The sequence below is a fragment of the Saccopteryx leptura genome, chromosome 2 (genome assembly GCF_036850995.1).
Source record: "Saccopteryx leptura isolate mSacLep1 chromosome 2, mSacLep1_pri_phased_curated, whole genome shotgun sequence".
Lineage (NCBI taxonomy): Eukaryota > Metazoa > Chordata > Mammalia > Chiroptera > Emballonuridae > Saccopteryx > Saccopteryx leptura.
The window spans coordinates 130172412-130184577 of NC_089504.1; the positions used below are offsets into that span (position 1 = coordinate 130172412).

Here is a 12166-nt window from a genome sequence, read left to right on the forward strand (position 1 = left end):
TGTAAATGATCCGATGTCATCATTTCTTAAGGAACATTTTTTTAAGCAATAGAAATGATGAGCAACATGCAACAGAAAATTTGTCATTGAGCTTCTAATTGCATCTTTTCATTTATACAGAGTCTTGCCTATTTGTCCTCTTCCCCAACCTACTCACCTGGAGATACAGTGAATAGAAGTGGAGTCCCTAGTCATTCTAACTGGAATATTGTCTCTTCCTTCTGTAGTTAATGGTACCAAGGGGCTTTCTGTCAGTGACTTCTACTCTGGTTTGGAGAGCTCTGGCTGGCTGCATCACATCAAAGCTGTCCTGGATGCAGCCATCTTCTTAGCCAAGGTAACTCTTCATCGCTTGTGTTTGGTTTGGGGTATGTGACGGTTGGGAAGGAATGGAATTTTTTATTTTGAGTGCTGGCATCTTTTCTAGTCAGGTCATTTTCATTGTTTTACCTCTAATGAGGTTCACTTAATTTGAGCTTTAAAAATATGAGGCAGCATCTCATGTAAGGACTTAAAATTTTTTTTAACTGCTTTGATATAGCATTTCTGTCTTTTTGTTTGTTTGCTTTGTGTTTTGTCTTGGTATTTTTCTTTGTTGAAATTATGTTATGCTAGCATTATTATAGTCCTGCCTCTTCTTTATACTGTAATACTTAATGGTTTTTAAGTAAGTAGAACTTATTGATTCAGTTAAAATGTATTCTGCTAGAATCTAAGTATATGATCTTTCTTTTCAGGCAATAATGGTTGAAAATGCAAGTGTGTTGGTTCATTGTTCTGACGGCTGGGACAGGACATCCCAGGTTTGTTCCCTTGGCTCTCTTTTATTGGATTCCTACTACAGGACAGTCAAAGGATTCATGGTAAGGAGTTACCTGGCTAAACCTGTGGTTATCGCAGAGGAGTGATTTTGTCCCCGCAGGAGACATTGGGTAATGTTAGGAGACAGTTTTAATTTTTACAGTTAACGGAAAGGCTGCAACCACCATGTAGCTGGTAGAGAGCCCCAGGATGCTACTACATATCCTAGATTGCACAGCACAGCCCTGCAGCAAAGAATTATCTGGCCCAGAAGGTCGGTAGTGCTGATATTGAGAAACCTTGAGTTAGACTGATTTTCATTTACGTCACCTCTCTGACATAAAGTTCTAGATTTTAAATTATTTTGTCCAAAAATGTAACAATAGAAATAGTATTTTGCCCTCATATTTATCTTATGACTGTAAGTAATATAGCAAAAACAACGTATAAGTAAGAGTACTTAAAAATTATATTTTAAAATAAGACTTTTGTTTTAAACTCCTACGTTTGTTAGTTATAGTTACGTGTTAGGTAGAATATTTTAAGTTTTTAGTTGAAAATATTTTCTGTGTTGTGAAGTTAATGCTCTGGCTTCTGTTTTGTTTGTTTCTTAATGTATGATCACATTAACTCATCTTTTTAAAATTTATATCTCAACTCATGGCAAGTAAATGAAGAGATATGAGAAAGTTTTCAATAGTTTAGAATTATTAAATACAGTGTCATCAGAAGCAAGGAAACGTTTAACATCACTCGGTCCCTTTTAGCACCATTATCTTGTGCACTAACATATTGAATCTGGGGTAGGATGGATGAAAGTGCTATTACTAAAATAATGTTCAGCTTACTTCAAGATAAGAAATATTTTCCTTGCCATGGTAGGCTTTAATTATTTGTTGGACATCCAAATGGATGTAATGGTTGACCAGGGACAGTATGAGAGCTTCCTAGGCAAAAGAAACAGGGAGAGCTAAAGCATAGATCCTTTAGGTGGCTATAGGTAATGTGTAGTGAATGGGATTCAGGGTGGATATGAGGGTGGCAGGCTTGGATGCAGAACAATATAGTGGGATGAAGGCCTGAGGAAGAGAAAACTAGAGTTTAGGTAGTGAGAGCCACTAGAGGCCTTTAAGCAGGAGAAATAGTACCTTGCTGAAAAAAAAATGATTTATCGTCTTGAAGGAAGAAAGGAGTGGGAACAGAGACTAGGAGACCAGTGTAGAAACTGTTGTGATAATTCAAGAGAGAAAAAAAAAGATCAGAACGACAGCAGTACCACACGAATGGAGGATGATGTGATGGGCCAACTTTCAAGGATGTTAAGACAGTGCAATCAGTAAGAGTTGTTTATGGATTGTATATGGAGTATGAGAGAGGAGTCCTCTTCTAGGATAATTTCCAGGCTAAGACCTCAGTTGTCAGGATGGATGGTACCGATCTGCTCTTCACTGAGGTAAGTAGAAGAAAGGATAAGTTTAGTGAGAGAGATTTTTAAGTTTTAGATGTTGGTGTATAGAAGAGTGACAGAGAGCTCATAGTAAAATCTGAGGCTACAGCCTAAAGGTTGTGTGCCTGAGGTCACACAGGTATGAAAGTGGTGACACTAGGACCTGAATGACAGAAAACAGATACAGTCCATTCAAGAGATTAGATACTAACATTTGAATTTGAATGTAAACTTTTTAGTGGTCTCTTTATCATTGTTAAGTATTATATAAGTAATGTACAAGTAAGCGAAAAGGTTTAAAAATAACCCCAGCCTACCACCCACAATTAACCACTGTTTACATTTTGATTTACATTTTCCTAGGCTTCTTTATAGGCAACTATCACATTATGCATACAAAAATGTAAATCCAATAGTGCATTATAACATATACTTTTCAGTTAAAATGTAACAATTAATATAAGGGAAATAATTTAATTAATAAGACTTTCTTTTTATGTATCTATCATCTTCATTATTTGTTAAACCAACTTCTAATCCAGGTTCTTGCTGTCTTTTTCCTAGAATCTTAAAAAATAATTTTTTTTGTTTGCAATGTATATTGCTGTTTTTGAGATAATAGGATTTAACCCATTCTAAACAAAAAAATTGAAAGTAGTTATAAATGGATGTTACTTTTTCTCATTAAGGTTTTATTAGAAAAGGATTGGATCTCTTTTGGACATAAATTTTCAGAAAAGTGAGTCACAATTACACATTTACATATTTTGTAAAATTAGAAAAAATAGTGCCAAATGTTTCTATTTTTCATGAACTTGCATGTCCAGTGGGAGGTGAGAGTGTGATTCAGTTTTTCTTATGAGGACTGATTTAATATTTTTGTCCTCTCTTTCAAATCTCTTACTTTTAACTTACATGGCAATTTATTACCTTCCTGTTTGTCTAGAGCTGGAGTAGTCAACCTTTTTATACCTATCGCCTACTTTTGTATCTCTGTTAGTAGTAAAATTTTCTAACTGCCCACTGGTTCCACAGTAATGGTGATTTATAAAGTAGGGAGGTAACTTTACTTTATAAAATTTATAAAGCAGCCTGACCTGTGGTGGCGCAGTGGGATAAAGTGTCGACCTGGAACACTGAGGTCGCCAGTTCGAAACCTTGGGCTTGCCCGGTCAAGGCACATATGGGAGTCGAAGCTTCCTGCTCCTCCCCCTTCTCTCTCTCTGTTTCTCTCTCTCACTCCTCTCTCTCTAAAAAAAAAAAAAAATCAATCAATAAAATTTATAAAGCAGAGTTACAGCAAGTTAAAGCTTATAATAATAATTACTTACCAAGTACTTTATGTTGGATTTTTTCTAAATTTGGCAGAATAAATCTTTATAAAACAACTTACTATAGTTAAATCTATCTTTTTATTTATACTTTGGTTGCTCCACTACTGCCCACCATGAAAGCTGGAATGCCCACTAGTGGCGGTAGGGACCAGGTTGACTACCACTGTGATAGATTGTAGTATATAGAAGGTAATAGACCCTTAAAACTGTGGTTGAAAAACTCGTAGGTATAAATGGTTTCAGTAGAAACATTACAGTTATTTTATGCCAATGGCACAATGTTTTAGGAACTTTTTTTAATGTACGTTTAAATTTAACAGCACCTGCACAATTGATTTTTTTCAGAGGCATTTTTTGGGGGTGGGGGGTTAGGTGTGGCCATTTGGATGGTGACCCAAAGGAAGTCTCACCGGTGTTTACTCAGTTCTTGGAATGTGTGTGGCATTTGACTGAACAGTTTCCACAAGCCTTTGAATTCGATGAAGCATTTCTTCTTCAGATCCATGAACATTCATTCATGCCAATTTGGAAACTTCCTTGGAAATTGTCAGAAGGAAAGAGAAGAACTCAAGTAAGACGGTTTGATTAAATGGGCTCTTTTTTCCTCTTTAGCTGAGGCCTAACATAAATTATAGTTGAACTTAATAAAATATCTTGACAGTATAAAATAGAAATGACTTTTTTTTTTAAAGATTATGTGTGTATTTCTGAAACCAAGTCTATGCTCTGAATATCGCTCACACCCTCAGGTTAATGGTAGAAATACGTTTTAAAAATGTGTTTTGAAGTGTAGCGTGTATATAGAAACTCACATATATCATAAGTGTAGTGCTCAATAAATCTTAAACTCGTATGCCTATGTAACCAGCACTCAGAATAAGAAATACTACCAACACCTTAGGAACATCCCTAATGCTCCTTTTTGTTCTGAATATATATTTAAAATCTCTACATTATTTCATTTCTTTGAAAGTATTGGTTACTAAGTTTTAAAATGTGGTAAAAGATTTAAAAATTGTCATGCAATTTAAGATAAAATGCGTCTTATAGCTCTTCTCACATCTGAACAGGTAGTTCTTTGGGAGAAATAAGTCAACCTATGTTTGCTCCAGTGTGTCTGTTCCTGATTGGAACTCACACTTGTTCTTCCCTAACCAGTCTTTGGGATTAGGGGCTTCTAGCTAAATTTTGGTGCAGGGATCTATCTCATAGCATTAGCCCAGATCTCCTAGTACCAAAATTTAGCCAGAAGCTATATATATAATATATATCTATGTTAGGTTGAGCTTCTAAGTTTAGATTTCTTACAGTAGCCAATGGAGAGCAGTTACAGATTTTTGAACATTCAGGTGGCATATTAGAGAGGTTAATCTGGTGGTAGTTTGAAGACAGCCACATATTGTCACAGAGTTGAAGGCAGAACTGAGAGCATGTGGAGAGTTCTAAGAATGCGTATGTGAAGGGAATAACAAGTGAAATAGAGTATGGTAGAGATGAACAAATAAAGAACGTTAGGACTTTAGCTCTGTGCTCTAGTATCTCTCAGTAGTTTTTTTTTATAATTAGGAGGGGTGAATTAAAGTACAGAGCTGTGTTAGGAAAAACTATTCTCAGTTAGTGCCAAACATTCTTATAAATAGAAAGATGGTAACAAAAGCACATCTTTCCTAGGAACCTTTCATTAGGAACACATCTATTGTTTCTCTTAGAAACAGCTTCTCCACCTCTTCCTCTGTATCCCTATCCATTCTGTATTTATTTGGTATATATACTATCCAAAACCATTCTAACTGTTATCCACCTACATCACCTACTTACTCTTGGATTGACAAGTATAATTGGCATTTTTAAACTCTTAAATAACGTCCTGATTAGTTCTAAGTCCCTTTTTCTATACCTGTTCATACTTAAATTTGTCCCTGCCCTATAATACATGCTATTACAGCCCAGGTATGTGGCTAGGAGAATAAGGCCAAACAGAAATACAGCACATTAGTATCTTATTCTATATACAGTTGAGCCTGTACAGTTGAAAATCTGCATGTAATTTAAATCCTCCACAGCCATGGATTCTAGAGTACTGTTTCAGTCGTGGTTGGGTGAGTCTGTGGCTGTGAAACCCAGGGACATGAAGGACCAATTCAGTATTTATTGAACAAAATCCATGTGTAAGTGGACCTGTGCAGTTCACACCTGTGTCAGTCAAGGGTCAGCTGTGTGTGTGGGGGGATTTGAAATAGGTGTAACAGAGACCAAGATTGTGAAATTGTGAGTTAAGAGAGGAATCTCTTAAAAGTGTACGGTTTGAGAGAAAATGGTATACCTGTGTTGTGTTCAGTAGACATGGTTTTATACAATATAAATGAAAAAGGAGAAGGAGAATACAAAGACAAGGGGACATTAGACTTGAATAGAAGGAAAAACTAAAACTTAAATCTACTCGGGCTACAATTGCCTGATTTATAAAACAGTATTGGCATCTGTGGGAAAGCTTTTTATGTTCCTCTCATTATGTAAGGTTGAAAGAGAAGACTTACTCCCTGTGGCCATTTCTTCTGGATGACCAAAAGAAGAACTTAAATACTCTCTACAGTTGCAAATCTCAGACATTTGCTGTTTTGGAGCCATGTACAGTATCTTTCAATTTTAAGTAAGTTAGCATCTTTGAATATTTATATGGTTTTTCTCAGACACATTTATTTATTGAAACTTTTCTTTTTTTGATCATAAAGATTTTGGAGAAACATGTACCACCAGTTCCATTGAACATTGCATCCCAGGGAGTCGTTGTGTAACATAATTATGAATATGAATGAGCAAAATAAACAGTTAGAGAAAGACCTTAAAGACTTAGAATCTGTAAGTATTCTGAATTATCTAATGTAATATGTTTGGAATATTAAATTAGTTGATTTCCTTACTTGTGTTCTTAGTGAAAATTAGTGTATGGAGAAACCTCCTAAGTACATATGGTTTTTTCAAAGTCTGATCTCTACTGTGAATAGGTTAGTTTGAGTCACTTTCCCTGAATATTAAAATATATTAGAATATATAGAAAAGTAGAGATATAAAATAATAATATTGGAGTATGCACTACCTAGCTTTGTGAGATTGTAGCATTAGATCATATTTGCTTCAGATATTTCATGTTTTTGGTCTAAGAAATGAAACGTTATGTTTAAAGACCCTCAAACTTTTCCTCAGGCTTCCCCCACCTATTTTCACTTCATTTGGTGTTAATTATTCCTGTGAACATTTGCATACTTCTTAGACTGTATACGTTTGTATCCATAAAACTTTATAATACTGTTTTGTGTGATTTAAGTACTATTTTTATTACAGATTGAAAAATATGAGTATTTTTGTATACTATATGAAGGGCAATGAGCAACATGAGTGCCCACATACCCTTCATTCAGCTAAGAAGCTGCGTGTTTTAAAAATACTTAGAGATTGGCATACTGTCATGCTTCATTTTGCTTAACATAGTTTTGAAATTTATCCATGTTGATATGTATAGTTTAGTACATTTATTTTAGTAATAACTACTGTATAATATTGCTCTGTATAAGTAGATCACAGTCTCCCCATTCAGTTGCTGAACATTTAAATTGTATGTTCAGCATACAATTAGTTTTGGATGTCCATGATATCAAGAGGTTCATATGGTTGTTGGACATTTGGTTTCTCTTCTCTGTGAGTGACCTATTTAAATCTCTGCTCATTTTTCTGTTGGAATAGCTACCTTAAAAAAATTTTTTTTTAATTTACTGATTTTAGACAAGGGGGGAAGGAGAGAGAGACTTTTATTTGTTCCACTTACTTCTGCATTTATTCGTTGCTCTTTATATGTGCCCTGATGGGGGATTGAACTTACAACCTTGGTGTATCAGGATGACTCTCTAACCAACTGAACTACCCAGCCAGAGCCATATCTGCTTTTTTCCTATTGATTTGTAAGAATTCTTTATATATTGGGCTGAATTTTTTTATATACATACACACACACACACACACACACACACACACACACGGCTTTGTCCAGTCTATTTTCCTTTCCATTTTTTATGGTATATTTTATATAGATTCATTGAATTTCAGTGTAGTCAAGTTGATCAATTTTTGTTTTATGCTTTTTTATGTGCCTTAAGAAATATTTAATTGTTTTGCCATCATATATAACCAAAAAGAATTAATAAGTACATATTTTAAAATCCTAGACAGTTGTACCTTTGTCTGCCTCTGAGGCAGGAGTGTTCCTTAGTCATCCAAGTAGTGACTGCTTGAATAAACTTAAGAGGATGTGTAAAAAGAGACAGATACAAGATATACCTAATTCAAAAAGTTCTGTCTGCAGTTCAGTCCATGGATTTGAGAATGTGACACTGCCAAAAATTACTTTTTGAATCTTCTATTCAGTTTTTTAAAAAAATTCTTTTGTGTTTCTAAAGCCTGTTGTATTCACCTAACAAACTATTATGGGAAAACCATGATAGAAAGCTTTTTAGGCAATAAAATCTTTAGCTAAGTAAGTGTATATTGCAGTGGTTCTCAAAGTATGAAGATTTCCAAGTGCACGCTATGGTATTCCAGAGAAGTATGTGCCTTTTGGGGACCAAAAAACCAACAGAGTTTTGGGAGTTTAGATTTTTGGGGGACAGAGGTGTGGGGAATTAGCTGTAAGCTGACAGTCTGCCCAACCCCCCACCTCACTTGCCTGATTAGGTTGCAAAAGGCTGTTAAGCTGTGATGCTGGTATACACTACCCCCATGTTCCCCAGAAAGACTGGAGGCAAGTTTCTTCTATCCTTTGTTTGGTGTAAAGTTAAGATGATATGTATGGTGGGGGTTTTGGATTGATGATTAAACATAAGGAATTGTCTCTTGAAGCCTTTTGGATTTCTATAAAAGAAGAATATGTGGCAATATCTATAAAAGCTTTGAACATTTTACTACAATTTTCAACATCCTATTTATGTGAATTAGGATTTTCTACCCTCAATACAATTAAGAGTATAAAGAAGGAATTCTTCAATGTATTGACGAGGAAATGAGAGTTTGCCTTTCCAATATGTGCCCAAACATAGAAGAAATCGCTAGGACACATCAGGCTCATGTTTCTCATAAACACAAGAATGAAAAAATTTAACACATTCACGCCGAGACCTGCCAAATTAACTAAATCTTACTAAGAATGTATCTATATATGTAAAAAAATAACTTTTTTGTCGTTTTTTAAATTTTTTAACCTCTTTTTTACACATTCTAAAAGCAAAACTCAAAAAATGTAACATAAAAACATTTTTTAATGTCAGAATAAATTTAATTTTGTCGTATTTATTTCACTTAATTACCATAAAAGCACTCTTGGACTTTATATTTTTTTGTTAATATTTGACTTAATTATTATAACATGTTTCTCAGAAATTTGAATATAGTGTGCCTACAATTTTTAGGATTTTAAATGCGCCTCGACTTCAAAAAGTTTGAGAATCATTGGTATATTGTTTTATTAGTTAGTTGTGATCTCAGGGTAAATGTCTCATTTATATTTCTTTAGTTATAAAATGTTTTCATAATTTTAGGTATTGTATACTCTTTTCAAATATGAAGACCTAGTGAAGTCAAGTGTAAAAACTTAACATTTTACATTGCAAAAGTAGTAAACAAGTTAGAATTCTCAATCATGTCTTATTTGCACTAGATTTTACTAATTTTTTGAGTTTTAATTTTGTATTGTACCTAAAGGGAACATTTACAGTTCTAAAAATTTTATGTTCTGGAAAGCCATATCATCAGTTTTATATATTTTGCATCTATAATTTGAAAATTTGGCCTCTTTTGAAGTCGTAGACTTTGTCCAATTTTTGGCTTCTATTTTCTAACTAACATATAGTACTAAGGACTGCTTACATAATTTAACGTTTAATGAAATACGAATATTTTGCTTTATAAATGTTTACTTTTTAAATTGGTTTCCTTAACTGGGCAGTCATGTCTTGAAGACTGAAACTAATATTTCTGTTGATTTTCACATACAGAAAATCAACAGAATGGGTACATTGGCACAGTGTAAATGCTCATTGAGCATTTCATGACTGGTTAATTACTAGTAGGTCATAATTCCTAAGATCATTTAATAAGCAAAAAAAAAAAAAAAAGTATATCTGGAGTAATTTATACCATCAAAAATGATTTTATTGCCTGACCTGTGGTGGCGCAGTGGATAAAGCGTCGACCTGGAAATGCTGAGTTTGCCAGTTCGAAACCCAGGGCTTGTCTGGTCAAGGCACATATGGGAGTTGAAGCTTCCAGCTCCTCCCCCCTTCTCTCTCTCTGTCTCTCTTTTATTATAAAATACTTTACTGTATAACAGTATATAGATTGCAAGGCCTCTTTCATTTTCTTTTCCCTCCCCACTTCTGCTTTTTATTTACTAACATTGTGTCAAACATTTATCATCAGATCCATTTTATCTCATATCTTTGCTGCTTCTAATACTGAAGTTATACGCTGGAAGACATTCATATATGACCAACATAGACTCTGTCTTTCCTCAGAAGATGTATGCAACCAGTCCTTACTCAGACCCTGTTGTGTCAATGGACCTGGATCCACAGCCAATCACTGATAAAGAAGAAGGCTTCATCTGGGTTGTAGGTCCTGTCCTTGCAGTCATCTTTATCATCTGCATTGTCCTAGCTATTCTTCTCGATAAAATGTATGTTTGTCCAATATTTCTATTGCAGTCTTGGGGATGGCCTTATTTTTGAAGACTTGTGATTCCTTCTGTGATCATTTTGTAGTTAATCTTAGTAGACTACTTTAGTGTAGCCCCAGTAATCATTGGAAAATGATTTCATTAGAGCTAGAATGAAATTTAAAGACTGCTATTTAAGATCCCATTCAGTGTGAGGGGGACTCCATTGCCTAGTGTGCACAGACCGTGGCTCTTCTGAGCTAATTTATGAGCACTTTGCCTGATGTTTAGCTGATATTTGGTTGTTTTAAACAATTAATTGTTCACTTTAGTGTGGTTTTTGAAACATCATGAACCTGTACATTTCTGTTCATTTTATAACTCTGGTGTCCACAGGTGCCGGAATTTTTCCTATAGTCATTTCTCAACTCTTAGCAAAGTAGCTAAAAATGGAAGATTAGAGAAGGACAAAAATGAACATTTTCCCTCTCTGCTTTTCTTCTAACCCCTATTCCAAATCTTCAGTACAAATCTTCATTTGTCCAAAAAGGGATGTGAGGTACCACTTTCCCTTTTTAAAAATATAACCTTAACTTTTATACTCTCAAATAGCAATCTGACTTAGTATCTTTGATTGCAGTTAGGATGCAGATAATTCACATCAACCCCACGTTTTCTGGTTGTCCACTCTTTTTTAATACAATTTCTTCCTTCATTACATAAAAGCAAGATTTTCTCCCCAAATCACTGCTTTAGTTGAAAGGAACATTAGTAATTCTTCAACCCCTAAATCCTTTTGACTTAAAAATATTATATTATAAATGTATAAAATTATGAAAATTAATATATATAATACATTCTCTTAAACATTTAGAATAACTGAATTTTAAATTATGTTCAGTTATATTAATTTTTCTTCCAATTCAAGTTTTATTTCATGAAACTTTGTGTTTACATTGTCCTTGGTAGTGTTTGACCTTTCAGAATACTCTTTGATCTCTTTCCTCTACTATAATGTAGTACCCCCCTCTCCCTTTCTCTCTCTGCTTCCCTCTCTTCCTCTACATTCCTTTTCTCCTCCTTCCATTTCTCCCACTCCCCCGTCTTCCCCTCTCTCATTCTCTCTCCTCATAGCCTTGACCTTCAGAATCAGAGAAGTTTCTTCATTGTGATTCTTGCTCACATGCTTAATCTGATCATCTTATTTTCATTATTTATTTTCATATACATATAGCTCCCTTCATTAAGTTTTTTAATTATTTCTACTTATATTCCCTTATTAACTATGTTCTTATGTTCCTGGGATAGCCTTTATTTATTTTTGATAACTTCTTTTCTTGACTCAAAAGTAGATTCTTCCAGACACTTCTTTTAAAAGTTTCTCTTATAAAGCTGCATTCCATTTTATTTCATGTGAAAAAGGGTTAATGAAATAAGAAAAGGACAAAGTAAGGTTTATAACCATAACCCCTTAAATTGCCTATCCTATTTTAGAGCTAGAAAGAATGGAAGAAATACCCATTATAATTTTTTCTGATCATTGCCATTATTCAATATCAATGTCATAAAATAGCTTAAAAAGCAAATGATTGAGGTCCAAAATCTCCTCTTAGTTGATGGTTTCAATCTCCTCAACCCAATTTGTATCTTATTAGTGTGCATTATATTTGATCACCTCTGTCTTGTGCAAGAGGTAAGAGCAGGAAACAGGAGGTAGCCACTTACCCCAGAACAATAATAAATCATGAGTGAATCCAAGTAGGAGCTGGTAGTTTTTGATGTTCATGTGTTGAACCTTTTACCAGAAGAGAATGCAATAATTAAAAGCAAGAGTAGAATTATAATTGTTTTCAGTGAAATATTTATTCAGGTTATCACATCCTC

General features: G+C 34.3%; 1 protein-coding gene, 1 long non-coding RNA gene and 1 pseudogene across 2 annotated transcripts in view; 2 read left to right on the forward strand and 1 right to left on the reverse strand.

The window, feature by feature from the left end:
• Window positions 1-12166, forward strand: part of LOC136394896 (uncharacterized) — a 292059-nt gene that overhangs the window by 258425 nt on the left and 21468 nt on the right. The window lies entirely within an intron of this gene.
• The window catches only part of LOC136393880 (spermatogenesis-associated protein 31D1-like), a 371407-nt gene that overhangs the window by 204432 nt on the left and 154809 nt on the right, over window positions 1-12166 (reverse strand). The gene's annotated exons all lie outside the window — the stretch shown is intronic.
• LOC136393883 (myotubularin-related protein 6-like) overlaps window positions 1-12166 on the forward strand; it is a 55857-nt pseudogene that overhangs the window by 32880 nt on the left and 10811 nt on the right.